This window comes from Cherax quadricarinatus, chromosome 28, assembly GCF_038502225.1.
Source record: "Cherax quadricarinatus isolate ZL_2023a chromosome 28, ASM3850222v1, whole genome shotgun sequence".
NCBI lineage: Eukaryota > Metazoa > Arthropoda > Malacostraca > Decapoda > Parastacidae > Cherax > Cherax quadricarinatus.
In genome coordinates this window covers 11,406,766-11,433,169 of record NC_091319.1, presented here as the reverse complement: position 1 = coordinate 11,433,169, position 26,404 = coordinate 11,406,766, and the positions used below count along the sequence as shown (strand labels likewise).

The following is a 26,404-nucleotide window of genomic DNA, read 5'->3' as shown; positions in this document are numbered from 1 at the left end:
AAAATGTTATTTGAGTGAGTACTTTATTTTTTTTATAAGATTCTAATGTTTAAATACATTTTTGTTTATTAATTTTGATGACATGCAGAAATAAATAAAAAAGCATTTATATAATTTTTTGTGGGGGGAGGGGGGACACAAATAAAAATTTAAGTAGAGTTTTGGATTTGTATGAAGAAATGTCACGTGGCAAAATATGGAGATTAAAAGTGAGGTCAAACATAAACACACATACACACACACACACACACACATATATTAAAAAAAACTTACACAAAAATAAAACAAGTCCAAATGTACAGTAGAGTTTTATATTTCTAAAATTTCGTTTTTTTTTCGGGGGTTTAACTAACATAAACGTATTTGAAGAATTATGTCAGAAATATTATATGTTTAAAGTGCACGCAGACACACACACGCACACACACACACACAGACACACACAGACACACACAGACACACACACACACAGACACACACACACACACACACACACACACACACACACACACACACAGTCACTAGCTGTGACTTGACCCCTGCAACCACAAATAGGTGAGTACACACACACACACACACACACACACACACAGACACACACACACACACACACACACACACACACACACACACACACACACACACACAAACACACAGACACACTCACACACACGCACACACACACACACACACACACACACACTCACACACACACACACACACACACACACACACACACACACACACACACACACACACACACACACACACACACACACACACACGCGCGCGCGCGCGCGAGCGCGAGCGCAGGCACACACATATATATATATGTGTGTGTGTACTCACCTAATTGTACTCACCTAATTATGGTTGCAGGGGACGAGACTCAGCTCCTGGCCCCGCCTCTTCACTGATCGCTACTGGGTCCTCTCTCTCTCTCTGCTTCCTGAGCTTTGTCATACCTCTTCTTAAAACTATGTATGGTTCCTGCCTCCACTACTTCACTTGCTAGGCTATTCCACTTGCTGACAACTCTATGACTGAAGAAATACTTCTTAACGTCCCTGTGACTCGTCTGAGTCTTCAGCTTCCAGTTGTGACCCCTTGTCCCTGTGTCCCCTCTCTGGAACATCCTGTCTCTGTCCACCTTGTCTATTCCCCGCAGTATCTTGTATGTCGGTATCATGTCTTCCCTGACCCTTCTGTCCTCCAGTGTCGTCAGTCCGATTTCCCTTAACCTTTCCTCGTACGACATTCCCTTGAGCTCTGGGACTAGATTTGTTGCAAACCTTTGTACTTTCTCTAACTTCTTGACGTGCTTGACCAGGTGTGGGTTCCAGACTGGTGCTGCATACTCCAGTATGGGCCTAACATACACAGTGTACAGTGTCTTGAACGATTCCTTATTGAGGTATCGGAACGCTATTCTCAGGTTTGCCAGGCGCCCGTATGCTGCAGCGGTTATTTGGTTGATGTGTGCCTCCGGTGATGTGCTCTTGATGTGTGTGTGTGTGTGTGTGTGTGTGTGTGTGTGTGTGTGTGTGTGTGTGTGTGTGTGTGTGTGTGTGTGTGTGTGTGTGTGTGTGTATGTGTGTGTATGTGTGGTGGTTGTAACGGATCTGTAGTGATAGTAGGTCTGGTAGTCAGGTGTGGCGATGGTCGCACATATAGGGATAGTAGCAGATGTTGTGGTGGTGGTGGTAGCAAGTGTAGTGGTAGCAGGTTTGGTGGTGGTAGCAGGTGTGGTAGTCAAGTATAGTGATGGTAGCAGGTGCAGCCATTTTAACAGGTGTGGGTTGGTAGCAGGTGTGATGATTGTAACAGGTGTGGGGATGGTAGTAGGTGTGGTGATGGTATCAGGTTTGGTGGTGGTAGCAGGTGTGGTGGTGGTAGTAGCAAGTGTGGTGGTGGTAGTAGCAGGTGTGGTGGTGGTGGTAGCAGGTATGGTTGTGGTGGTAGCAGGTGTAGTGGTGGTAGTAGCAGGTGTGGTGGTAGCAGGTATGGTGGTGGTAGTAACAGGTGTGGTTGTGTTGGTAGTAGCAGGTGTGGTGGAGGTGGTGGTAGCAGGTGTGGTGGTGGTGGTAGCAGGTGTGGTGGTGGTAGCAAGTGTGGTTGTCGTAGTAGCAGGTGCGGTGGTGGTGGTAGTAGCAGGTGTGGTGGTGGTGGTAGCAGGTGTGGTGGTGGTGGTAGCAGGTGTGCAATATCCTTAGAGATCATGCTACGCCTGGAGAATGGGGAGGCAGATTCGTTAATCCAAGGAAGAGAAGATTGGCTCCAGTTTCTTGCATCAGTAGCCCGTCACTAACATCCAGGTAAATTCCTTGAAAGTGGCAAGTGAATAATAATAGTAATAATAATAATAATAATAATAATAATAATAATAATAATAATAATAATAATAATAATAATAATAATAATAATAACAACAATAATAATATAATTATTATTATTATTATTATTATTATTATTATTATTTTTATTAATTTTCATAATATTAAAAGTATTTCTCTTGGTGTCAAGGAGCACCCCTGTTACTATGGGTGCCAGGGTGGGGGGCGAGCTGCCTCACTCCGCAGCCCTTTAGTCGTGCCTGAACCGCGGTGCCGGCAGGATCTCCGTCTCTTGCTCCTCCCTGTGAAGGTCACTCAAACTTTTACTGACGTCGTTAACTGAAGTGAAGTGAGAGCATTACGTATTACGGTGGCCCGGCCTAGTTATTCCTCAACGGTAAGCCACTCTCCATTCATACTGCACAATTTTTTTCTATAATAACCACATATTTGACACATGTGTTTTTCTAAAAATTGCAACATTATTATTGTTTTCAGCTGATTAAAAATTTCATTCCTCGACTTCTGGTAAGCAGTATTGTGATTGTAAGGACATGAGGCGGAGGGGCGAACCTTGGTAGTGAAACGTGGATCTAATTCTCCGTAGAGTTAATTAATGCATTAGGCTCTTGTCCAAGGCTCTCAGCCAAGGTGTCACAAGACTGGAATATATTGTTTTACCTCTTATGGTATAATTCGTTGGTATTATTCATTGAAGTGCTAAATGATGCAGCCAAGCTAAGCTCTTAGCAATAGTAATAGTAATTGCGCTACGCACGCAATCGTAATAACGCAATCCCATTAACAATAAAGTCTTGCAAGCATTACAGCTTCAGAGCTTCTAGTTGAGTGATATCATCGCAAAATATTTTGTATTCTTGCAGGTGGATCTAATTTATTTTAAGCATATACCAGCCTGGACGAAAATTGCATGTCTGCAAGGCTCTGAATTATTCAGACGGGTTTATGACTTTCCTTGAATATTCTACAAATACTAACGCTACATCTACTCCTACTACTATAACCACACACTCACACACACACACAGACACACACACACACACACACACACACACACACACACACACACACACACACACACACACATATATATATATATATACATACACATATATATATATATATACATATATATATATATATATATATATATATATATATATATATATATGTGTGTGTGTGTGTGTGTGTGTGTGTGTGTGTGTGTGTGTGTGTGTGTGTGTGTGTATAAAAGGCTTCCTAGTCTGAAACTGATGTCGAGGTAGAAATAAAGACTGACTAGAAAAAATAGTGCCCAGCAGAAATTTATAATTATAAAAGGGTGGGATCAAGAAGAACGAGGAATGATTGGTGGAATGATGACGTAACACAAAACGGTGGGAAAGAGGGACAGAGACTTATTGAAATGTACTGAAAAAGCTGTGAGAAAGACAAAGTAAGACTGCAAAATAAAAAGGCGGACATATTATTTAGATAAGGGAAGGATCTGTTTGTTGCCTTTTTGGATTTGGAGAATGAGTACTATTCGATAGATAGGGAAATAATGCTGCTTAAGTTACAAATGTTGGCAATAAATGGCATGCTATTAAAGGCTGAAAAGAGTTTCTATGACGAGAGTAAATATGAATGGAACTATTCGCCGATGTAATTAGGCTTTGAACAGGGATGAGAGATGTATCCATGGTTGTTTAATGTCTCTGCTGATGAGGCTGTGAAATTAGTGAGTGCTGGATTACTAAAGATGATAAATCTGATTTAAAGTGAGTACTGAGAAAAGATGATAAACCTGATTTAAAGTGAGCACTGAGAAAAGAAAAAGACTGTAAGAGTAAGAACTATGTAGAATGAATATACATAGATATTTCGGGGGTTGGAATAATGAGGTAAATCACAGAAGAGACGTGGGTAAGAAAGAAGTACGACTGCAAAAAAAAAAAATGGAATTTACCTGAATAAAGTGATGCCCAAAATTTTTGTACGAATGTGCAAAATGATCTTGAAGTTTTGCACCGCAGAAGGTTGGAGGTAATGATGTTGTGTCTAAAGTCTTTGTTTTATGTGAACATTATTTAGCCAATAATGAGGGAAAGTTTTTGTTAGATTACTCTACGGTGCGATAGCTGTAATTCAGGGACCAGTAATGAGGCTGCTGAGACAGTGTGGTCACTTAATTGAAATGATAGAGAAAGATAGGAATCTGGACTGGGTAGAAAGAGGTGTTGGGGACATTCATTGTAGAGCATAGGAAGAAGGGGTAAAAGAGGTTAATTGATGTATATAGGTTTTCTAAGATTTGATGTGTTCTTGGGAGTGAAAATATATTAATATCTTCGAGAGTATCCAGAAAAACTAATTAAACTTTGAGGCGTTGGTGGATGTATTGGGAGTTCAACGGTCATTGGATCATAATGTATGTCAGCACTACAGACATATCGCTCGGCAGCGAATGATCACGAATATTTTTTCTTCGTCTATGTATCACACTTCTTTGGTGAGATAAACTCAAATGGTTTAAATTCAGTGTTTAAAAAAATGAGCAATGGAGGAAATCAGGAAGTATAACCAAAATTTTCAAATAAAATACGAACTGCTATGCAGGCCAATAGAGAATAGTTTCCAGGAGCACTAAGACACGCTGTCTTCCAGTTAATAAAAGGGAACCGTCGCTTGGTTCCAGGCTGGACCGCCACAACATGGATCCAGATGTCGTACAGTCGACAATAGTGAAAAAAGACACGTTGAAAAGCAAGCTTTTATTTGACCATTTCACTCTATGCAGAGTTTCATCAACTCATGACTTCGTAAATCTTTACTCAGAGTAAAACTTCGTCCCAATAGAAGCTTGTTCTGCAGAATTTGTCTTTTCTTCACATGGCAGATGATGTCAGTAGAAGAAAGAGTTTAAAAACGTTGTTTCTCAACAAGTTTAATCTAATGAGAATGCATAACGGGACCTTACCTAATGCGCCACAGGGAATGTGTTGATTATTTTCAAGAGAAATCTGCCAATAGTTCTTATATTTTTATCAAAAATTTAAGAAGTTAGGAGGAGGTGCGGGATCACCAAAACTGTTGTCCAGAGGGCTGAGGAAGGGTTGTTGAGGTGGTTTGGACATGTAGAGAGAATGGAGCGAAACAGAGTGACTTCAAGAGTGTATCAGTCTGTAGTGGAAGGAAGGCGGGGTAGGGGTCGGCCTAGGAAAGGTTGGAGGGAGGGGGTAAAGGAGGTTTTGTGTGCGAGGGGCTTGGACTTCCAGCAGGCATGGGTGAGCGTGTTTGATAGGAGTGAATGGAGACAAATGGTTTTTAATACTTGACGTGCTGTTGGAGTGTGAGCAAAGTAACATTTATGAAGGGGTTCAGGGAAACCGGCAGGCCGGACTTGAGTCCTGGAGATGGGAAGTACAGTCCCTGCACTCTGAAGGAGGGGTGTTAATGTTGCAGTTTAAAAACTGTAGTGTAAAGCACCCTTCTGGCAAGACAGTGATGGAGTGAATGATGATGAAAGTTTTTCTTTTTCGGGCCACCCTGCCTTGGTGGGAATCGGCCAGTGTGCTAATAATAAATAAATATATATATATATATATATATATATATATATATATATATATATATATATATATATATATATATATATATATATATATATATATATATATATATATATATATATATGTCGGATTTTTATCAATAGATAAAATACAGAATTGATATGCAATTTGAAAGATAAAAGGGAACATGGAATACGTAATACTTTCAACCTAACTTTCCTTTAAGGAGGGAGGTAAATTGATGCCGGTGAAGAGCTCTTCATCCATGAAAACAGAGCTAAAGAAAGTTAACAAATATGTGGTCCTCTATAGTATTTAAACAATCAGATACGAGACAATGAGTGTGTATTTTATTGTGTTTTTAAGTGTTTATTGCATTTAAGCAAAATTTTAAGGTGAATTTAAGAATATGTTGACCCTGTTTTTGAGAAATTGTTTCAATACCTCACAATTAAAAAAAAATATTTCAAAAGAAGCCTTATAAAATCAAAGTCACTGCAAAGCATCAGGGAAAAGTCCCCCCAGAGTATGTAAACATGAATATTTTCGGTACCACGTGAGGAATGTGGAAAATTGTACATAGGGCACACAAAAAAGTGAACTTTATTGTAGCTAGAGTTCAGGACTATAAATATGAAATATGGTCTCAGCTCAGGAGGCGAGTGCACTCTTTTTACAGTTGCGACCAGAGAGAACACCCAGCTGACGTTATTTTTTTCATGGAAGACGAAGTATTGAGTATTTTTGAAGCTATTCCTTTCATTATATAAGTTAGACATATTTATGGTGGGAAACATTCTACAGTTTAATAGGGGATGTCTTCCATCACAAGAGCCACTGTGAGCTAAGAACGAGTAAAACAGTGAAAACAAGACGTGGTAAAGCAATTTATGTAGGACGTGTCAGATACTCTTTGAAGCAACAAACGTTTAGAATAGTCTAGAGAGAAAACTTTACTTAAGAATCATTATTATTATTATTGCTATTATTATTATTATCATCATCATCATCATCATCATCATCATCAGCATCATCATCATCAAAAACGAAGCGATAAACCCACTAGGATCATACAGCTTAAGAATCCTGAACCTATGATAGCTTTTGCAGGTCATAAGATTGTCACTGAGGTGTTAACCTGGTGTAAATACAAATGATATCACTATCTTTTTACCGTATATTCTGTTAGTACTGATACATCCGGCCATGATATTATGATTCCAGAGAGAGAGGGAAAAATAACATTTTTCGTGTCATTGTCTTTTAATTAATGTCTATATCAGGAAATTCATTACGTAATTTTGCCTTAATTCTTCACTTCCCTTTCCATGAATCCATCAATTTTGATTAGTTGAGGGTTTCCCTCAGTTGTCAATTATGTTGAACTCATCCAGAGGTACAATTTAGTGGAGTCCCCTCCAAAGATTGCCGTGTTCAGAGACTCTCGTTCTCTTTTATTTGTTTATGGTAAACCATCTTTTACAGATCTCTTCGATCCAAAATTATTGTTGTTAGTAATTGAGTTCTATATAAAGATAACTGTACAAAAATGTTTAAATGATCATAAAAAATTAATAAAAAATAATCGAAGAAAATGTGCAAGAAAGACAAGGGATTCTTTTCTATATGGCCAACGTATTAACAATTGCCAAGAGTAGCAGGTCATTTTATACTGTATACTGAATATCGTATGGGATTTTGATTCAATCCCAGTCATGTCAGTCTAGGCCTTTCCTGTTGCCAAAGTAACACTTCTTTAGGAGCAACGCAATAAGGAAATTGCTATTTTGTCTCCCATAGCTTAAACGAGCAGACTGTTGCATAATGGTTGTACGCCTTAGGTGTTACACGTTCGTCTGTTCCATATTGCCTCTGCTGTGGGACTGCTTTCCTTGTTCCTTGCCGTTCGTTTCTGTTTTCCGTTGCGAAGTTCTAAGCCAACTGTATGAATGTACGAAAAGTTGTACAAACGTATGTACACGACAGACGGTCACGTTGTTTTGAATTAACATGGTGGTATAAGCGCTCCAATTTTAGTTTAGTCTACCCAGATATAGAAAGTTCCATCCTCTGTGAAGCTCCCATCTTCTGTGAGATGGCTTCATATTCCACAAGTTTATGTTTGTTTTTTAATCTATATGGTTTCATCCGTTGAATAAGATTATTACTGAAAAAATATGGTAACGTTTAGAAAAATTAATTTTGAAAAGAGATTAGTGTAACGATGGAAAAATTCCCGTAACATAATAGTAATATCACTGAATGAGTCCTGGAATGAACGCCATTTGATTATTAAAAAGGTTCTGGACTTCCTTGGTTTTATTAAGTAAATAAGCCATTACTAGTCAATAGTGAAGGATATACGAGCCTGAGCATTTATATATGTGAAATGGAAAAGTCCCCAGAGCATGGTGGTGTCGGTTTGAAAAGTGCCGAAAACATGGGAAAAATTGCCTATTGGTCTTTTAATCAAAACGGGAAAACATTCTTCGGCACAATGATGATTGTTGACAGGTTATACGGGCTATATACTGTTTATTACCACGCCTATGACGAATATGTTCTTATCTGTTGTCTTCTTCATTTCTTAAAATATTTTCCTTGACTTCTGGCAATAAGGATCGCCGTTTGGCTGATGTTTGGGCCAAGTGACTCCTGCCTCTCCTGAGTGGACTGTGCATTGCTCATGAAGAAGTCTTGCTTTTTCAAAACGAAAGGCCTCGAGTAATATCATTCTTCCCCTGTGGTTGTCTTGCATTGCTCATTGTTTGTCGGGGATTGTTGCAATACACGTGTGTGTGTGTGTGTGTGTGTGTGTGTGTGTGTGTGTGTGTGTGTGTGTGTGTGTGTGTGTGTGTGTGTGTGTGTGTGTGTGTGTGTCTGTCTGTCTGTCTGTCTATCTGTATGTGAGTAAAATTACCGTAATAAACAGTCGTAACTTTTCTTAAAGTTAATTGGAGGCTGCTGGCGTATTTTCATTTGCCTCGTTCCAGCCTGTTACGTGCTCTGAGTGCGTATGTATTTAATTGGCATGTACAGGAATACCCATCATTCTTGTAGTCATCTTTGCCAGCTGTAGGCCGGGTGACCAGAGTCATCTCGTCTTCGATTACAACCGTAGATCGTCTGATGAACTCTTGAAGTGCTGTGACATTCTGACTTTTCAGGGAGGATTTGGTGAACGATAGTTAGATTACTTCGACCTAAATAATCGTTCCATCCAGGTTGACCCTTTCAAGCCATCAGCTGGTACTTTTTCACTTGTATATATACTTGAACACGTCTTAACCTGGCATGAGTTAAGTCATTTTACGCTTTGTAACTGTTGTACATTGTGATTTAGTGAAGAGAGATTGCATATTAATCACATAAGGAATTTCTGCTCTCTGTTTTTTCCTTCTTCTTTCCCTTTTTTTTTGTAACTGTAACTGGTTGTTGTTTGAAGCACAATTCGTTACTGCAGGCTTGCAAAAGCAGTACTTGAGTTCGTGAAATATGGGTCTGTCCTTGTTTTGTGTATTGTGCTTTGTTGCTAGTTTCTGCGTTGTTGTTGTACAGATGTTCGTTCTGGTGACACTTCGAACATTGTTGACATTTCTGGCTATGCATAGTTGGTTTTATTTATTGTTTCATTGTTGATGGTGTGTAACCTTGGAAAACATGACAACGAAGTTTAGGATACTCAAGGGAATTAATGGGATGCACAGGTATAGACTGTACTCGAGGCGAGAAACTAGAACGCGAGGACATAGAAGGATGTTAAATGCCCAGATGAATCACAGAGCTTTCAGGAAGTATTTCTTCGGCATCATGGTGGTCAGGGAGTGGACGAAGAAATGGTGGAGGCAAACATCAGGCTCCTCATGGGCTCGGAGGGAGTAAATCCGGCAAGCCGGAAAGTTACGAGGGAGGGCCTGGAGCTGAGATTCGAACCACAAAAAAGTGAGTAAAAACACACACACACACACGCACACACACACACACACACACACACACACAAACACACACACACACACACACACACACACACACACACACACACACACACTATCACCGGAACCCAGGTAATCTATTTCTTTTTTTACATATTGCTTGTAAACAATGAAAGCAGTCAGCATGTTTTTATGTTTTGCGGCGGTGTAGACATACTTATAATTTTTTTTTTCATTAACGAACAACATTAGCGAATCAGTCATACATAAAGAGTTGATTTTTGTTTCCCCAATGGGCTATAAATTACACACTAATATTCTACATATTATAGTCAAGTGGTAGCAATGAATCAACAATGCTTATGTTATGTGATTGTGAAATAAATCACTTTGTTTCAAAGAGAACAAACGCCGGTTGGTTCCTCCTATTTCCTCACGAGATTCTGCCTCACCTGGTTCATTCACTGATAGATCAAACTCCTGAAGAAGTCCGTCTTGAAAAGGTTGAAATTAATGTAATATTTCCACCTATGAGTTTTTGTCATGTTAATAACTTGTGTGTTGCGACTGACATATATAATAAGTATATGTATGCATATATATATATATATATATATATATATATATATATATATATATATATATATATATATATATATATATATATATATATATATATATATATATATATATATATATATATTTATATATATATATGTATATATGATATATATATGTATATATATATATATATATATATATATATATATATATATATATATATATATATATATATATATATATATATATATATATATATATAGATATATATATATATATATATATATATATATATATATATATATATATATATATATATATATATATATATATATATATATATATATATATATATATATATATATATATATATATATATATATATATATATATATATATATCGTGCCGAATAGGCAGAACTTGCCATCTTGGCTTAAATAGCAACTCTCATCCTGCCATATAGGAAAAGTGAAAATTTGTGTATGCAATAATTTCGCCAAAATCATTCTGAACCTAACGAAAAAAATATATTTCACTGTGTTTGTTTAGTATTAAATTATTATAAACAAATCTAAAATATATTTAGTTAGGTTAGGCTAAAATAAATTGTTCTTGTTATGATAAGGTTAGGTAAGTTTTCTAAGATTCTTTTGGTGCAAAATTAAAAATTTTTACATTAACATTAATGTAAAAAAATATATCTTTAAACGTATAAGAGAAAGTTTTTGAGAGGACTTAATTTTAAATGAGTTCTTGCTCACTGACCAGTTTTACATATTCGGCACGACATATGTATATATATATATATATATATATATATATATATATATATATATATATATATATATATATATATATATATATACATATATATATATATATATATATATATATAATGTATATAAAGCAGTATATGGTTATATATATTCTTTATATTATATACCCACGTATACACACACACATGAACACACACATACACAGACACACACACAGACACACACACATAACTAGGGAAGGGACTGAAGGAAGGAACACTCCACGGGAAGGAACTAAAACACATCAGAGGATGCAATGGGAGTCACAGTGGGAGGTGGAAAGGGAGAGATCCGTGTTTGTCTATGGGCTAGACGAAGCTAAAGGGGAAACTTATGATGAAAGAAAGCAGGAGGAGAAAAAAGCGATTGAAGATATCATGAAGGTGATAGGCGAGGGGGACATGACCCAGGTGGCAAATTTTCTGAGAATTGGGTGGTTCACAAAGAAAAGGAATCGGCCTCTCAAAGTAATTTTCAAGGCAGAATCAACCCGAACCATGATCCTGCAGTAGAAAGCACGGCTGAGAGGCAAGCAGGAGTTCCGGAGTGTGTACCTCGATCGAGAAAGAACACAGGACGAAAGGAAGACAATGAAAGAGAGAGTTCAAAAACGAAAGGAGAAATGGGAGGAAATGAAAAAGGAGAGCAGAATAACCCAGGATCAAATGGAAGGACAAGCACCCTCCCCCCCCCAGAAACACCTGCAGAAGGACTCCAGCCACGACACCCCAAGGCAACTGAACAATCCAAACCAACCATCACACACACGATCCCTCTGTTTCCACCCCCCGCACAACAGTTACAGTATTAGAATAGAAGTTGAAGGTTTGGTACACAAATGCAGATGGATTAACGAATAAACATGAGAAATGGCAAGAAAGAATCAATGAGAAGTCCCCAGATATCATAGCAGTTACAGAAACAAAACTCACGGAGACAATAACAGATGCAATCTTCCCACCAGGATACCAGATCATGAGGAAAGATAGAAGGGGAAGGGGGGGGAGGTGGGGTTGCTCTGCTCGTAAAAAACAGATGGAAATTCGAGAAAATGGAAGGCATAGATGAAACGGGAGAAAGAGTCTACATAGCAGGTACACTTCAGTCTGGGGAACACAAAGTGGTCATTGCAGTGATATATAATCCACCACAGAACTGCAGGAGGCCAAGAGAGGAATATGAAGAGAGCAACAGAGCAATGGTGGACACACTTGCTGAGGTGGCAAGAAGAGCTCACTCCAGCAGAGCAAAGTTGCTGGTTATGGGGGATTTCAACCACAGGGAAATTGACTGGGAAAACCTGGAGCCACATGGGGGTCCCGAAACATGGAGAGCCAGGATGTTGGACGTGGTGCTGGAAAACCTCATGCACCAACATGTTAAGGACACTACAAGAGTGAGAGGGGAGGATGAACCAGCAAGATTGGACCTTGTGTTCACCCTGGGCAGCTCAGACATTGAGGACATCAAGTATGAGAGTCCCCTAGGAGCTAGCGACCACGTGGTTCTGTGCTTTGAATACGTAGTAGAGCTGCAAGTGGAGAGAATAACAGAAGTTGAATGGGAAAAGCCTGACTATAAAAGAGGGGACTACATAGGGTTCAAGAACTTACTGCGGGAGGTCCAGTGGGACAGAGAACTGGCAGGAAAGCCAGCAAATGAAATGATGGAATATGTAACAACAAAATGCAAGGAGGCAGTGGAAAGGTTTATTTCCAAGGGCAACAGTAACAACGGGAAGACCAGCACGAGCCCCTGGTTTACCCGACGGTGTAAGGAGGCAAAAACACAGTGCAATAGAGAATGGAAAAAGTACAGAAGGCAGAGAACACACTAAAATAGGGAGATCAGTCGCAGAGCCAGGAATGAGTATGCACAGGTAAGGAGGGAGGCCCAGCGCCAGTATGAAAATGATATAGCATCGAGAATCAAGACTGACCCGAAACTGTTGTATAGCCACATCAGGAGGAAGACAACAGTCAAAGACCAGGTGATCAGATTAAGGACAGAAGGTGGAGAACTCACAAGAAATGATCAGGAGGTATGTGAGGAGCTGAACAGGAGATTTAAGGAAGTTTTTACAGTAGAGACAGGAAGGGCTGTGGGAAGACAGCACAGAAGGGAACATCAAGAGAGAATATACCAACAAGTGTTAGATGACATACGAACAACTGAGGAGGAGGTGAAGAAGCTCCTAAGTGACCTTGACACCTCAAAGGCGATGGGACCGGACAACATCTCCCCATGGGTCCTTAGAGAAGGAGCAGAGATGCTGTGCGTGCCTCTAACCACAATCTTCAACACATCCCTTGAAACTGGGCAACTACCTGAGAAATGGAAGACAGCTAATGTAGTCCCCATAATTAAGAAAGGAAACAGAAACGAAGCGCTAAACTACAGACCTGTCTCTCTGACATGTATTGTGTGCAAAGTCATGGAGAAGATTATCAGGAGGAGAGTGGTCGAACACCTGGAAAGGAACAAGATTATAAATGAAAACCAGCATGGGTTCAGGGAAGGCAAATCTTGTATCACAAACCTCCTGGAGTTTTATGACAAGGTAACAGAAGTAAGACACGAGAGAGAGGGGTGGGTAGGTTGCGTTTTCCTAGACTGCAGGAAGGCCTTTGACACAGTTTCCCACAAGAGATTAGTGCAGCAGCTGGAGGATCAGGCGCATGTAAAAGGGAGGGCACTGCAATGGATCAGGGAATACCTGACAGGAGGCAGCAACGAGTCATGGTACGTGAAGAGGTATCAGAGTGGGCGTCTGTTACGAGCGGGGTCCCACAGGGGTCAGTTCTAGGACCAGTGCTATTTTTGATATATGTGAACGACATGATGGAAGGAATAGACTCTGAAGTGTCCCTGTTCACAGATGATGTGAAGTTGATGAGAAGAATTAAATCGGACGAGGATGAGGCAGGACTGCAAAGAGACCTGGACAGGCTGGACATGTGGTCCAGTAACTGGCTTCTCGAATTCAACCCAGCCAAATGCAAAGCCATGAAGAGTGGGGAGGGGCAAAGAAGACCGCAGACAGAGTATAGGCTAGGTGGACAAAGACTACAGACCTCACTCAGGGAGAAAGACCTTGGGGTGACCATAACACCGAGCACATCACCGGAGGCACATATCAACCAAATAACTGCTGCAGCATACGGGCGCCTGGCAAACCTGAGAATAGCGTTCCGATACCTTAATAAGGAATCGTTCAAGACACTGTACACTGTGTATGTTAGGCCCATACTGGAGTATGCAGCACCAGTCTGGAACCCACACCTGGTCAAGCACGTCAAGAAGTTAGAGAAAGTACAAAGGTTTGCAACAAGGCTAGTCTCAGAGCTCAAGGGAATGTCGTACGAGGAAAGGTTAAGGGAAATCGGACTGACGACACTGGAGGACAGAAGGGTCAGGGGAGACATGATAACGACATACAAGGACAAGGGGTCACAACTGGAAGCTGAAGACTCAGACGAGTCACAGGGACGTTAGGAAGTATTTCTTCAGTCATAGAGTTGTCAGGAAGTGGAATAGCCTAGCAAGTGAATTAGTGAAGGCAGAAACCATACATAGTTTTAAGAAGAGGTATGATACAGCTCAGGAAGCAGAGAGAGAGAGGAGCTAGTAGCGATCAGTGAAGAGGCGGGGCCAGGAGCTGAGTCTCGACCCCTGCAACCACAATTAGGTGAGTACAATTAGGTGAATACACGCACGCACACACACACACACGCACACATACACACACACACACACATACACACACACACACACACACACACACACACACACACACACACACACACACACACACACACACACACACACATACACACACACACACATACACACACACACACACACACACACACACACCACACTCTCTGATATGAGACATTCCTTCACAACTCTGGAAAATGTCACCTATGTGGGATATTTTGAATATTAAATGTCACCTCAGATCCATCACCTTTCATTTTTATTTCTCTTGAATTAAATAATTATAACTGACTGCTACGTATATATATATATATATATATATATATATATATATATATATATATATATATATATATATATATATATATATATATATATATATATATATATATTTGTATGAATATATTTCGTGAGCCGGTTGAATGCCACTTATGTGAGAGAGATTCTTGGTAATCAACAGCATTAAACCCGTTTCAAACCCATTTAAAAACCGTATTAAAGTCTTATTAAATCCTGTCACTGAGTCATATCTTTCCCACACGTCGCTCTGCCTCCCTGCCTCTATTCTCCCTTCACTCCTTCCTTCCCTACCTCCCTCCCTCCATAATTCCCTCCCTTCTCCATCATCCCCCGTCACCCTTTCATCCCGTTCACCCTCATTTCCACCTCACCTCCTCATTCCATCTCGCAAGACACCGAGAGTGACATTCTCTTCTCCGGGGAATGAATTATGTTAACGAAATTCCACCGCTGACAAACTTTTTTGACTCTCCGTGTTCTCTACTTTTTTCCTCGTATGAAGTTAAGAGTCATGTATTAAAAATTTACTACCATTTTCACACCATACTGCCATTATTATATATATTTCATATTGTTTTTTTTAAGGAGATGTACGTATACATATATTTTTTTGAGGAGATGAGAAATGTAATGAAAATCTATTTATGGCTGAAAAACTGATGAAAGATGTTATTGCAGATGGGATGATAGAGAGAAAGTAGGGAGTGAAGCAGGGGAGAAAGGAAGGGGAGAAGGGGAAAGCGGAAGAGAGTAGGGAGAGGGCAAACAAAACCGGTTGGGAGATGAGAAAGATGAGGAGAGAGGAAAGAGGGAAGGAGGGAGGGGAGGAAGAGAGAGTGAGAGAAAGGTTGGGAGATGGTAAAAGTGAGGAGGGAGAAAAGAGGGAAGGAGGAGGAGGGAGGGAGGGAGGGAGAGAGACAGAGAGAGAGAGAGGGAAGAGAAGCGGGAGAAGGGGTGATGATTAATATTTTTTCAAGGCTACCTCTTCATATCTTGATATAATTAAATTTTTGGGACACTTCCTGAATGAATTAATAGACCTGAAGCTTCCATATACACACACACACACACACACACACACACACACACACACACACACACACACACATGATAACGACATACAAAATACTGAGGGGAATTGACAAGGTGGACAAAGACAGGATGTTCCAGAGTTTGGACACAGCAACAAGGGGACACAGTTGGAAGCTAAAGACACAGATGAATCACAGGGATGTTAGGAAGTATTTCTTCAGCCACAGAGTAGTCAGTAAGTGGAATAGTTTGGGAAGCGATGTAGTGGAGGCAGGATCCATACATAGCTTTAAGCAGAGGTATGATAAAGCTCACGGCTCGGGGAGAGTGACCTAGTAGCGATCAGTGAAGGGGCGGGGCCAGGAGCTCGGACTCGACCCCCGCAACCTCAACTAGGTGAGTACAACTAGGTGAGTACACACACGCACACACACACACACAGCACAGGGCAGTGAGAGCTGTGACTACAGAGGCAAACCAGCAGAGGCGATCCTCTGCTGTTTTGCACAGGAAAGCGATACAAAAAAAATATCTTAATTGGATTTCGATGTTGGCACCCTGGTGTAAAATGTTGGATTACTGAGAGAATCCTCCCCGAAAATCTAAAAGAACTTGTCGGGATGCAAGGACAAAGCTCTTAGAAACGTTTAATTACTGGAACCGGTAATACTGTCAGAAACGTTTGATTAGGAAAGCGAATGATACTGTTAGAAACGTTTGGTTAGGGAAGCGAATAATACTGTTAAAATCGTTTGATTACCGTATGTTGTCATACTGACACAAAAGTTTCGTTAAGCAAAGTATCTGATCAGAAATGCTGAAATGGGGAATGTCGGCCCACAATCGATGGGATCGTAGTTCGATTCACAGGCGGGAGGTGTTACATAGGCCGGTCTCCTTACACTTCACCTACTCGCTTAGCAGTAAATAGGTAGGTGGGTGTTCGTCGCCTGCTGTGAGTGGTATCTTGGAGATGGGGCAGTGTGCCATAGATACCTCCATTCTGATAGGCACTTCCTACCACGGTACCACACTTCTCAGTGGTACCTCTTTTCAGGGTTACATCACTACCCACGACAGTATCTCAGTATTCGCACGCCAAAACGACAATACTTCACCTCTCAGCGACACACTCGACGGTGGCCCTCCCCGCGACAGTGGCACTCCTCTCGACAGTGGCACTTCCCCCAATAGCTATACGCTTTTCACATCATAGTGCAGAAATTAATCCTTGTGGGAAATTCACTGTTATTCTGACAGTGACTTTCCTCAGACGATTACTGTACTGACGTAATATGAAATCTATTCTGCTGAAAGGTAACCAAGGTAATCCTGCTGAGTGGTAACAAAGGTAATTCTGTTGACTGGTAAATATGGTAATTCTCTTGATTGGTAACGAAGGTATTTCTATTGATAGGTATAATGAAGATAATTGTGCTGTGGACTGAGGTAATTCTGTTGACTGGTTACCAAGGTAATTTTGTTGAATTGGGTAAGGTAATTCGGTATTGGTAAAGAAGGTAATTCTGTTGACTGACAACTAAGGTAATTATGTTGGCTGATACCTAAGGTAATTCTGTTGAACTGATAACGAAGTTAATTCTGTTGACTGTTAACTAAGGTAATTATGCTAAGTAACAACGACCATAATTATATTGACTGTTAACTGAGGTAATTCAGTAATTATTTTGTGTTAGTAATGAAGGTAATTTTGTTGAATGGTAACTAAGGTAATTCTACTGATTGAAAATAGAGGGAATTATGGTGACTGGTAACTAAGGTAATTCTACTCATTGATAATAAAGGGAATTATGTTGACTGGTAATTAATTTAATTCTGCTGATTCATAAACTAAATGTTTTTAATTATCTAATAGCGATTATTTTTCATTTATTAAATGTAATTCTGTTGACTTATGACTCATGTAAGTCTTTTTTTTAAACATGTCGACGAATAGAATTAAGCAAAGTAATCCATGTAAAGTAACCTTCTTGAAGGTTACTTTACATGGGTTAAATGGGTTACTAGCAATACTCATAAAGACCTATTCAAGGTATCACTTTCTAGAATAACTCAACAGGGAACACACTCCAAGGTAACTGCATAAAAGTCACTCTCTAAAGTAACTGTACGAGAGGGATCACTCCCAATGTAACTCTGCCAAGGGTCACTCTTCTACAGAAACTTCACAATTAGTCACCCTCTAAAGTAATTTTACAAGGGCTTACTCTCCGAAGTAACTATACGACGGGCCCACTCTCTAAAGTAACTACACAAGAAGTAACTCTCCAAGGTAACTCCACAAGAGTAACTCTCCCTACTGGAAAGGCTCGGGAACCGGAATTCATCCCAGAAAAAAGTAATTAATATGCGTCACTAAATTACATTATTAATCAAGTATGTTTAAATTGCTCTGTATTGACACGCCTACTGAGGCCTTTCATCTCGCGTGCAGATTGTGCTAAAAATTATATAAACACATTAATTTGGCATATATTTATTAAGTAATTTGGTATTTTTCTTTAATATATATATATATATATATATATATATATATATATATATATATATATATATATATATATATATATATATATATATATATATATATATATATATATATATATATATATATATATATGTTTGCTCTGAGAGTTAGACAAATTGTTGTGGCTGATATGTTAAAAAAAGGGAGAGCGAGAGAGAGAGAGAGAGAGAGAGAGAGAGAACGAGGAATTGATGATGGGGAGGAGGGTGGTAGGTAGGGAGAGGGAGGGAGGGAGAAGTGGGAAACAGGATGATGGAAAGAAAGGCAGGATGGATGCAGATAAGAGCAGCGAGGGTAAAAACTAAGAAAGGATGGAACGTATGAGAGAAAATTGTGGGAAGAGAGAAAGTAAAGAAGAAAGGAGGATAGAATCAAAAGTTTGGAATGAGATAAAAGAATTATTTATAAGAAAGAAACGAGGAAGAAAATAAAGAAAGAAGTGAGAAGTGGAGTAAAGATGGATGAAGGAGAAAGATGAGATAAAGCTTTTGGAAAACATGATATATAAAGACGATAATTTCTTATTGTATTCAAGGGGTTTGATTCGAAGACAGGGATTGCAACTCGAATTTCTTGGATGGAAAACTCTTCTCCATTGGTGCTTCTTAGCCCCGACCATCTCACTCTTCTTATCTCTTCCTTCTCTCTGCTTCCTTCTCCCCCTTCTCGTCTCGCTCCTCTGTTTCTTCACTATTGACTCACAATTAGGAGAGAAATCTTCAGACGACGTTTCACTCCCTGCTGAACTATCACGTCAGGAAGGAACGAAATCTTGTTGAGAGTTTTTTTTTCATCTCTCTCTCTCTCTCTCTCTCTCTCTCTCTCTCTCTCTCTCTCTCTCTCTCTCTCTCTCTCTCTCTCTCTCTCTCTCTCTCTCTCTCTCTCTCTCTCTTTATCTTCCGTATTTCTTCATTCTTTTTTTAAAGGTTATTTTTTCTTTGTCTTTTTTTTTTATTTTTTTTTCTTTGTCGTATTTTTAAAGTTTTGTTTTTGTCGTCTTTTTAAAGGCTTTTCCTTACTTTCTCAAATTTCAAAAGTGTTTCTTTGTCGTATTTTTTCCAAAAAAAGTTCTTTGGCGTATTTACCCCCCCTCTCTCCCCCCCCAAAAAAAATATTTATCGAATTTTCCTATTCTGAAAAAGACAGGCAAAACATTTGTAACATATTTGCCAAGTTGCGGTTCACTGAACCTTCCTTGTTACTGTTGTTGTTTGCGTTTTATCTCTGAACCTTGCTTGCTACTGTTCTTATGTTTCATTTCTGAATCTTCCTTGTTACTCTTCTTGTGTTCCAACTCTGAACCTTCCTTGTTACTTCTCTTGTGTTCCATCTCTGAACCTTCCTTGTTACTTCTCTTGTGTTCCATCTCTGAACCTTCCTTGTTACTTCTCTTGTGTTCCATCTATGAACCTTCCTTGTTACTTCTCTTGCGTTCCATTTCTGAACCTTCCTTGTTACTTCTCTTGTGTTCCATCTCTGAACCTTCCTTGTTACTTCTCTTGTGTTCCATCTCTGAACCTTCCATGTTACTTCTCTTGTGTTCCATTTCTGAACCTTCCTTGTTACTCTTCTTGTGTTCCATCTCTGAACCTTAATTGCTACTTCTCTTGTGTTCCATCTCTGAACCTTCCTTGTTACTCTTCTTGTGTTCCATCTCTGAACCTTAATTGCTACTTCTCTTGTGTTCCATCTCTGAACCTTCCTTGTTACTCTTCTTGTGTTCCATCTCTGAACCTTCCTTGTTACTCTTCTTGTGTTCCGTCTTTGAACCTTCCTCCTTACTTTTCTTGTGTTCCATCTCTGAACCTTCCTTGTTACTCTTTTTATGTTCCATCTCTGAACCTTCCTTGTTACTCTTCTTGTGTTCCATCTCTGAACCTTCCTTCTTACTCTTCTTGTGTTCCATCTCTGAACCTTCCTTGTTACTCTTCTTGTGTTCCATCTCTGAACCTTCCTTGTTACTCTTCTTGTGTTCCATCTCTGAACCTTCTTTGTTACTCTTCTTGTGTTCCATCTCTGAACCTTCCTTGTTACTTTTCTTGTGTTCCATCTCTGAAAATTCCTTGTTACTCTTCTTGTGTTCCATCTCTGAACCTTCCTTGTTACTCTTCTTGTGTTCCGTCTCTGAACCTTCCTTGTTACTCTTCTTGTGTTCCATCTCTGAACCTTCCTTGTTACTCTTCTTGTGTTCCATCTCTGAACCTTCTTTGTTACTCTTCTTGTGATCCGTCTCTGAACCTTCCTTGTTACTCTTCTTGTGTTCCATCTCTGAACATTCCTTATTACTCTTCTTGTGTTCCATCTCTGAACCTTCCTTGTTACTTCTCTTGTGTTCCATCTCTGAACCTTCCTTGTTACTTCTCTTGTGTTCCGTCTCTGAACCTTCCTTGTTACTTCTCTTGTGTTCCATCTCTGAACCTTCCTTGCTACTTCTCTTGTGTTCCATCTCTGAACCTTCCTTGTTACTCTTCTTGTGTTCCATCTCTGAGCCTTCCTTGTTACTCTTTTTGTGTTCCATCTCTGGACCTTCCTTGTTACTCTTCTTGTGTTCCATCTCTGAACCATCCTTGTTGCTCTTTTTGTGTTCCATCTCTGAACCTTCCTTGTTACTCTTCTTGTGTTCCATCTCTGAACCTTCCTTGTTACTCTTCTTGTGTTCCATCTCTGAACCTTCCTTGTTACTCTTCTTGTGTTCCATCTCTGAACCTTCCTTGTTACTCCTCTTGTGTTCCATCTCTGAACCTTCCTTGTTACTCTTCTTGTGTTCCATCTCTGAACCTTCCTTGTTACTCTTCTTGTGTTCCATCTCTGAGCCTTCCTTGTTACTCTTCTTTTGTTCCATCTCTGAACCTTCCTTGTTACTCTTCTTGTGTTCCATCTCTGAACCTTCCTTGTTGCTCTTCTTGTGTTCCATCTCTGAACCTTCCTCATTACTCTTCTTGTGTTCCATCTCTGAACCTTCCTTGTTACTCTTCTTGTGTTCCATCTCTGAACCTTCCTTGTTACTCTTCTTGTGTTCCGTCTCTGAACCTTCCTTGTTACTCTTCTTGTGTTCCATCACTGAACCTTCCTTGTTACTCTTCTTGTGTTCTATCTCTGAACCTTCCTTGTTACTCTTCTTGTGTTCCATCTCTGAACCTTCCTTGTTACTCTTCTTGTGTTCCATCTCTGAACCTTCCTTGTTACTCTTCTTGTGTTCCACCACTGAAGCTTCCTTGTTACTCTTCTTGTGTTCCATCTCTGAACCTTCCTTGTTACTCTTCTTGTGTTCCGTCTCTGAACCTTCCTTTTTACTCTTCTTGTGTTCCATCTCTGAACCTTCCTTATTACTCTTCTTGTGTTCCATCTCTGAACCTTCCTTGTTACTTCTCTTGTGTTCCATCTCTGAACCTTCCTTGTTACTTCTCTTGTGTTCCATCTCTGAACCTTCCTTGTTACTTCTCTTGTGTTCCATCTCTGAACCTTCCTTGCTACTTCTCTTGTGTTCCATCTCTGAACCTTCCTTGTTACTCTTCTTGTGTTCCATCTCTGAGCCTTCCTTGTTACTCTTTTTGTGTTCCATCTCTGAACCTTCCTTGTTACTCTTTTTGTGTTCCATCTCTGAACCTTCCTTGTTACTCTTCTTGTGTTCCATCTCTGAACCTTCCTTGTTACTCTTTTTTTGTTCCATCTCTGAACCTTCCTTGTTACTCTTCTTGTGTTCCATCTCTGAACCTTCCTTGTTACTCTTCTTGTGTTCCATCTCTGAACCTTCCTTGTTACTCTTCTTGTGTTCCATCTCTGAACCTTCCTTGTTACTCTTCTTGTGTTCCATCTCTGACCCTTCCCTGTTACTCTTCTTGTGTTCCATCTCTGAACCTTCCTTGTTACTCTTCTTGTGTTCCATCTCTGAACCTTCCTTGTTACTCTTCTTGTGTTCCATCTCTGAACCTTCCTCATTACTCTTCTTGTGTTCCATCTGTGAACCTTCCTTGTTACTCTTCTTGTGTTCCATCTCTGAACCTTCCTTGTTACTCTTCTTGTGTTCCATCACTGAACCTTCCTTGTTACTCTTCTTGTGTTCTATCTCTGAACCTTCCTTGTTACTCTTCTTGTGTTCCATCTCTGAACCTTCCTTGTTACTCTTCTTGTGTTCCATCTCTGAACATTCCTTGTTACTCTTCTTGTGTTCCACCACTGAACCTTCCTTGTTATTCTTCTTGTGTTCCGTCTCTGAACCTTCCTTGTTACACTTCTTGTGTTCCATCTCTGAACCTTCCTTGTTACTCTTCTTGTGTTCCGTCTCTGAACCTTCCTTTTTACTCTTCTTGTGTTCCATCTCTGAACCTTCCTTAATTACTTCTTCTTGTGTTCCATCTCTGAACCTTCCTTATTGTTACTTCTTGTTACTTCTCCTTGTGTCCATCTCCTGACCTTCCTTGAACCTTCCTTGCTACTTCTCTTGTGTTCCATCTCTGAACCTTCCTTGTTACTCTTCTTGTGTTCCATCTCTGAGCCTTCCTTGTTACTCTTTTTGTGTTCCATCTCTGAACCTTCCTTGTTACTCTTCTTGTGTTCCATCTCTGAACCTTCCTTGTTACTCTTTTTTTGTTCCATCTCTGAACCTTCCTTGTTACTCTTCTTGTGTTCCATCTCTGAACCTTCCTTGTTACCCTTTTTTTGTTCCATCTCTGAACCTTCCTTGTTACTCTTCTTGTGTTCCATCTCTGAACCTTCCTTGTTACTCTTCTTGTGTTCCATCTCTGAACCTTCCTTGTTACTCTTCTTGTGTTCCATCTCTGAACCTTCCTTGTTACTCTTCTTGTGTTCCATCTCTGAACCTTCCTTGTTACTCTTCTTGTGTTCCATCTCTGAACCTTCCTCATTACTCTTCTTGTGTTCCATCTCTGAACCTTCCTTGTTACTCTTCTTGTGTTCCATCTCTGAACCTTCCTCATTACTCTTCTTGTGTTCCATCTCTGAACCTTCCTCATTACTCTTCTTGTGTTCCATCTCTGAACCTTCCTTGTTACTCTTCTTGTGTTCCATCTCTGAACCTTCCTTGTTACTCTTCTTGTGTTCCGTCTCTGAACCTTCCTTGTTACTCTTCTTGTGTTCCATCTCTGAACCTTCCTTGTTACTCTTCTTGTGTTCCATCTCTGAACCTTCTTTGTTACTCTTCTTGTGTTCCATCTCTGAACCTTCCTTGTTACTCTTCTTGTGTTCCGTCTCTGAACCTTCCTTGTTACTCTTCTTGTGTTCCATCTCTGAACCTTCCTCATTACTCTTCTTGTGTTCCATCTCTGAACCTTCTTCATTACTCTTCTTGTGTTCCATCTCTGAACCTTCCTCATTACTCTTCTTGTGTTCTATCTCTGAACCTTCCTTGTTACTCTTCTTGTGTTCCATCTCTGAACCTTCCTTGATACTCTTCTTGTGTTCCATCTCTGAACCTTCATTGTTACTCTTCTTGTGTTCCATCTCTGAACCTTCCTTGTTACTCTTCTTGTGTTCCATCTCTGAACCTTCCTTGTTACTCTTCTTGTGTTCCATCTCTGAACCTTCCTTGTTACTCTTCTTGTGTTCCATCTCTGAACCTTCCTTGTTACTCTTCTTGTCTTCCATCTATGAACCTTCCTTGTTACTCTTCATGTGTTCCGTCTCTGAACCTTCCTTGTTACTCTTCTTGTGTTCCATCTCTGAACCTTCCTCATTACTCTTCTTGTGTTCCATCTCTGAACCTTCCTCATTACTCTTCTTGTGTTCCATCTCTGAACCTTCCTCATTACTCTTCTTGTGTTCCATCTCTGAACCTTCCTTGTTACTCTTCTTGTGTTCCATCTCTGAACCTTCCTTGTTAGTCTTCTTGTGTTCCGTCTCTGAACCTTCCTTGTTACTCTTCTTGTGTTCCATCTCTGAACCTTCCTTGTTACTCTTCTTGTGTTCCATCTCTGAACCTTCCTTGTTACTCTTCTTGTGTTCCATCTCTGAACCTTGTGAAAGTTAAGACACATGTGCAACATCTGGATATCTTTATTGTAGACGTTTCGCCATCCAGTGGCTTTATCAATACAGATTCTAGGACATAATAGGAAGACAGTAGAACTATATACAAAAGATGAGGTAATCAGTCCCTCAGCCTTGGAGTTAGTGTTTACAGCATCGTGGTGGAGGAGAATCTGGAGCAAAGACAAGAAGACTGGCGGTTATATAGGCGTCAGTGGATAAGGACATGCAGCAGACGAGGGCATAGTCACTGGTAGGCTGGATTCCCCAGTGGAAGTAGGTCCTTCCCAAAGAGATGGGTTAGTTGCAGCAGCCGTGAAGAAGGTCTTGTAGATGTCCTCTGAACCAAGATTCCATGATGTTGCAGTGTCTGACAAGTTGTGCAAGAAAGGTATAAAATACCAACAATGTGAAAGTTAATTATATAACAATAGTTATAAATGACCATAATTTTTAAAGGGGTGGACCGGTAAGCCAGCGGAAGGCCTCGGTCAGATGACCAAAAGCTCCAAAGGCGGGTCATCATCTGACTAAGACCCGCGTCAGGAAACATTTGTCCTGTTTCCTGACGAACCTTACCTAACCTAACCTGTGAAAGTTAAGACACATGTGCAACATCTGGATATCTTTATTGTAGACGTTTCGCCATCCACACACACACACAAAGTGTGTGTGTGTGTGTGTGTGTGTGTGTGTGTGTGAGTGAGTGTGTGTGAGTGTGTGTGTGTATAAGTGCCTTTTCTCTCTCTCTAAATACGAAATAAGCAAAATTGAAAGTAAAGTAGAAAGATAAATAAATCAAAAAATAGCGAACAAAAGAATAATAATAATAATAATAATAATAATAATAATAATAATAATAATAATAATAATAATGATGATGATGATTATTATTATTATTATAATAATTATAATAAAATACCATTATTACCGACAGGTAGTGACGCAGCAGCGACTCACTTTACTGACAGTAAAACCGGAAGTAAAAAATAATAATCCAATCTGAAAATGTTTTCAAAAATTATCGTCCGAAATGGAAAGAAAATATCGTAGGTGGGAAGAAAATGCAAAAAGAAATTCTCAATAATACTGTCATCCAAATTCTCAGAATTACTTAATAAAGGTGAGATTAACTTAAATAGAATATGCTGACAGGTAGGTTGAGGGGAGATAGGGATCTTGATCCAAGGAATTGGAACTGTTCTCTTTTTTCCCCATAGACTGAAAATTTGAATGATTATTCTATTACTGAAGGCGATTTATATCCTCATCCTACCCCACCCCACCCCCACCCCCACCCCCACCCCCACCCCCGCCCCCACCCCCACCCCCACCCCCACCCCCACCCCCACCCCCACCCCCCACCCCACCCCCCACCCCCCCCCCACCCCCCCCCACCCCCCCACCCCCACCCCCCCCACCCCCACCCCACCCCACCCCACCCCACCCCACCCCACCCCACCCCCACCCCCCCCCCCCCCACCCCCCCCCCCCCCACCCCCACCCCCCCCCCCCATGCCCCCATCCCCCACCCCCACCCCCTACCTACCCCACCCCCCCCCCCCCACCCCAACCCCCTCCTCCCCCCTGATCTTGCCTGGGCCAT

The 26,404-nt window shown here is 40.2% G+C and overlaps 1 protein-coding gene across 1 annotated transcript in view; it reads left to right on the top strand.

Annotated features, from left to right (window-relative positions):
* Positions 1-2,593: 2,593 nt before the first annotated feature.
* LOC138853320 (nephrin-like) overlaps positions 2,594-26,404 on the top strand; it is a 390,197-nt gene continuing 366,386 nt past the window's right edge. Inside the window, exon 1 of the mRNA XM_070089397.1 lies at positions 2,594-2,730. The gene's annotated coding sequence lies outside the window, so the exon portion shown is untranslated. The remainder of the gene's footprint in view (positions 2,731-26,404) is intronic.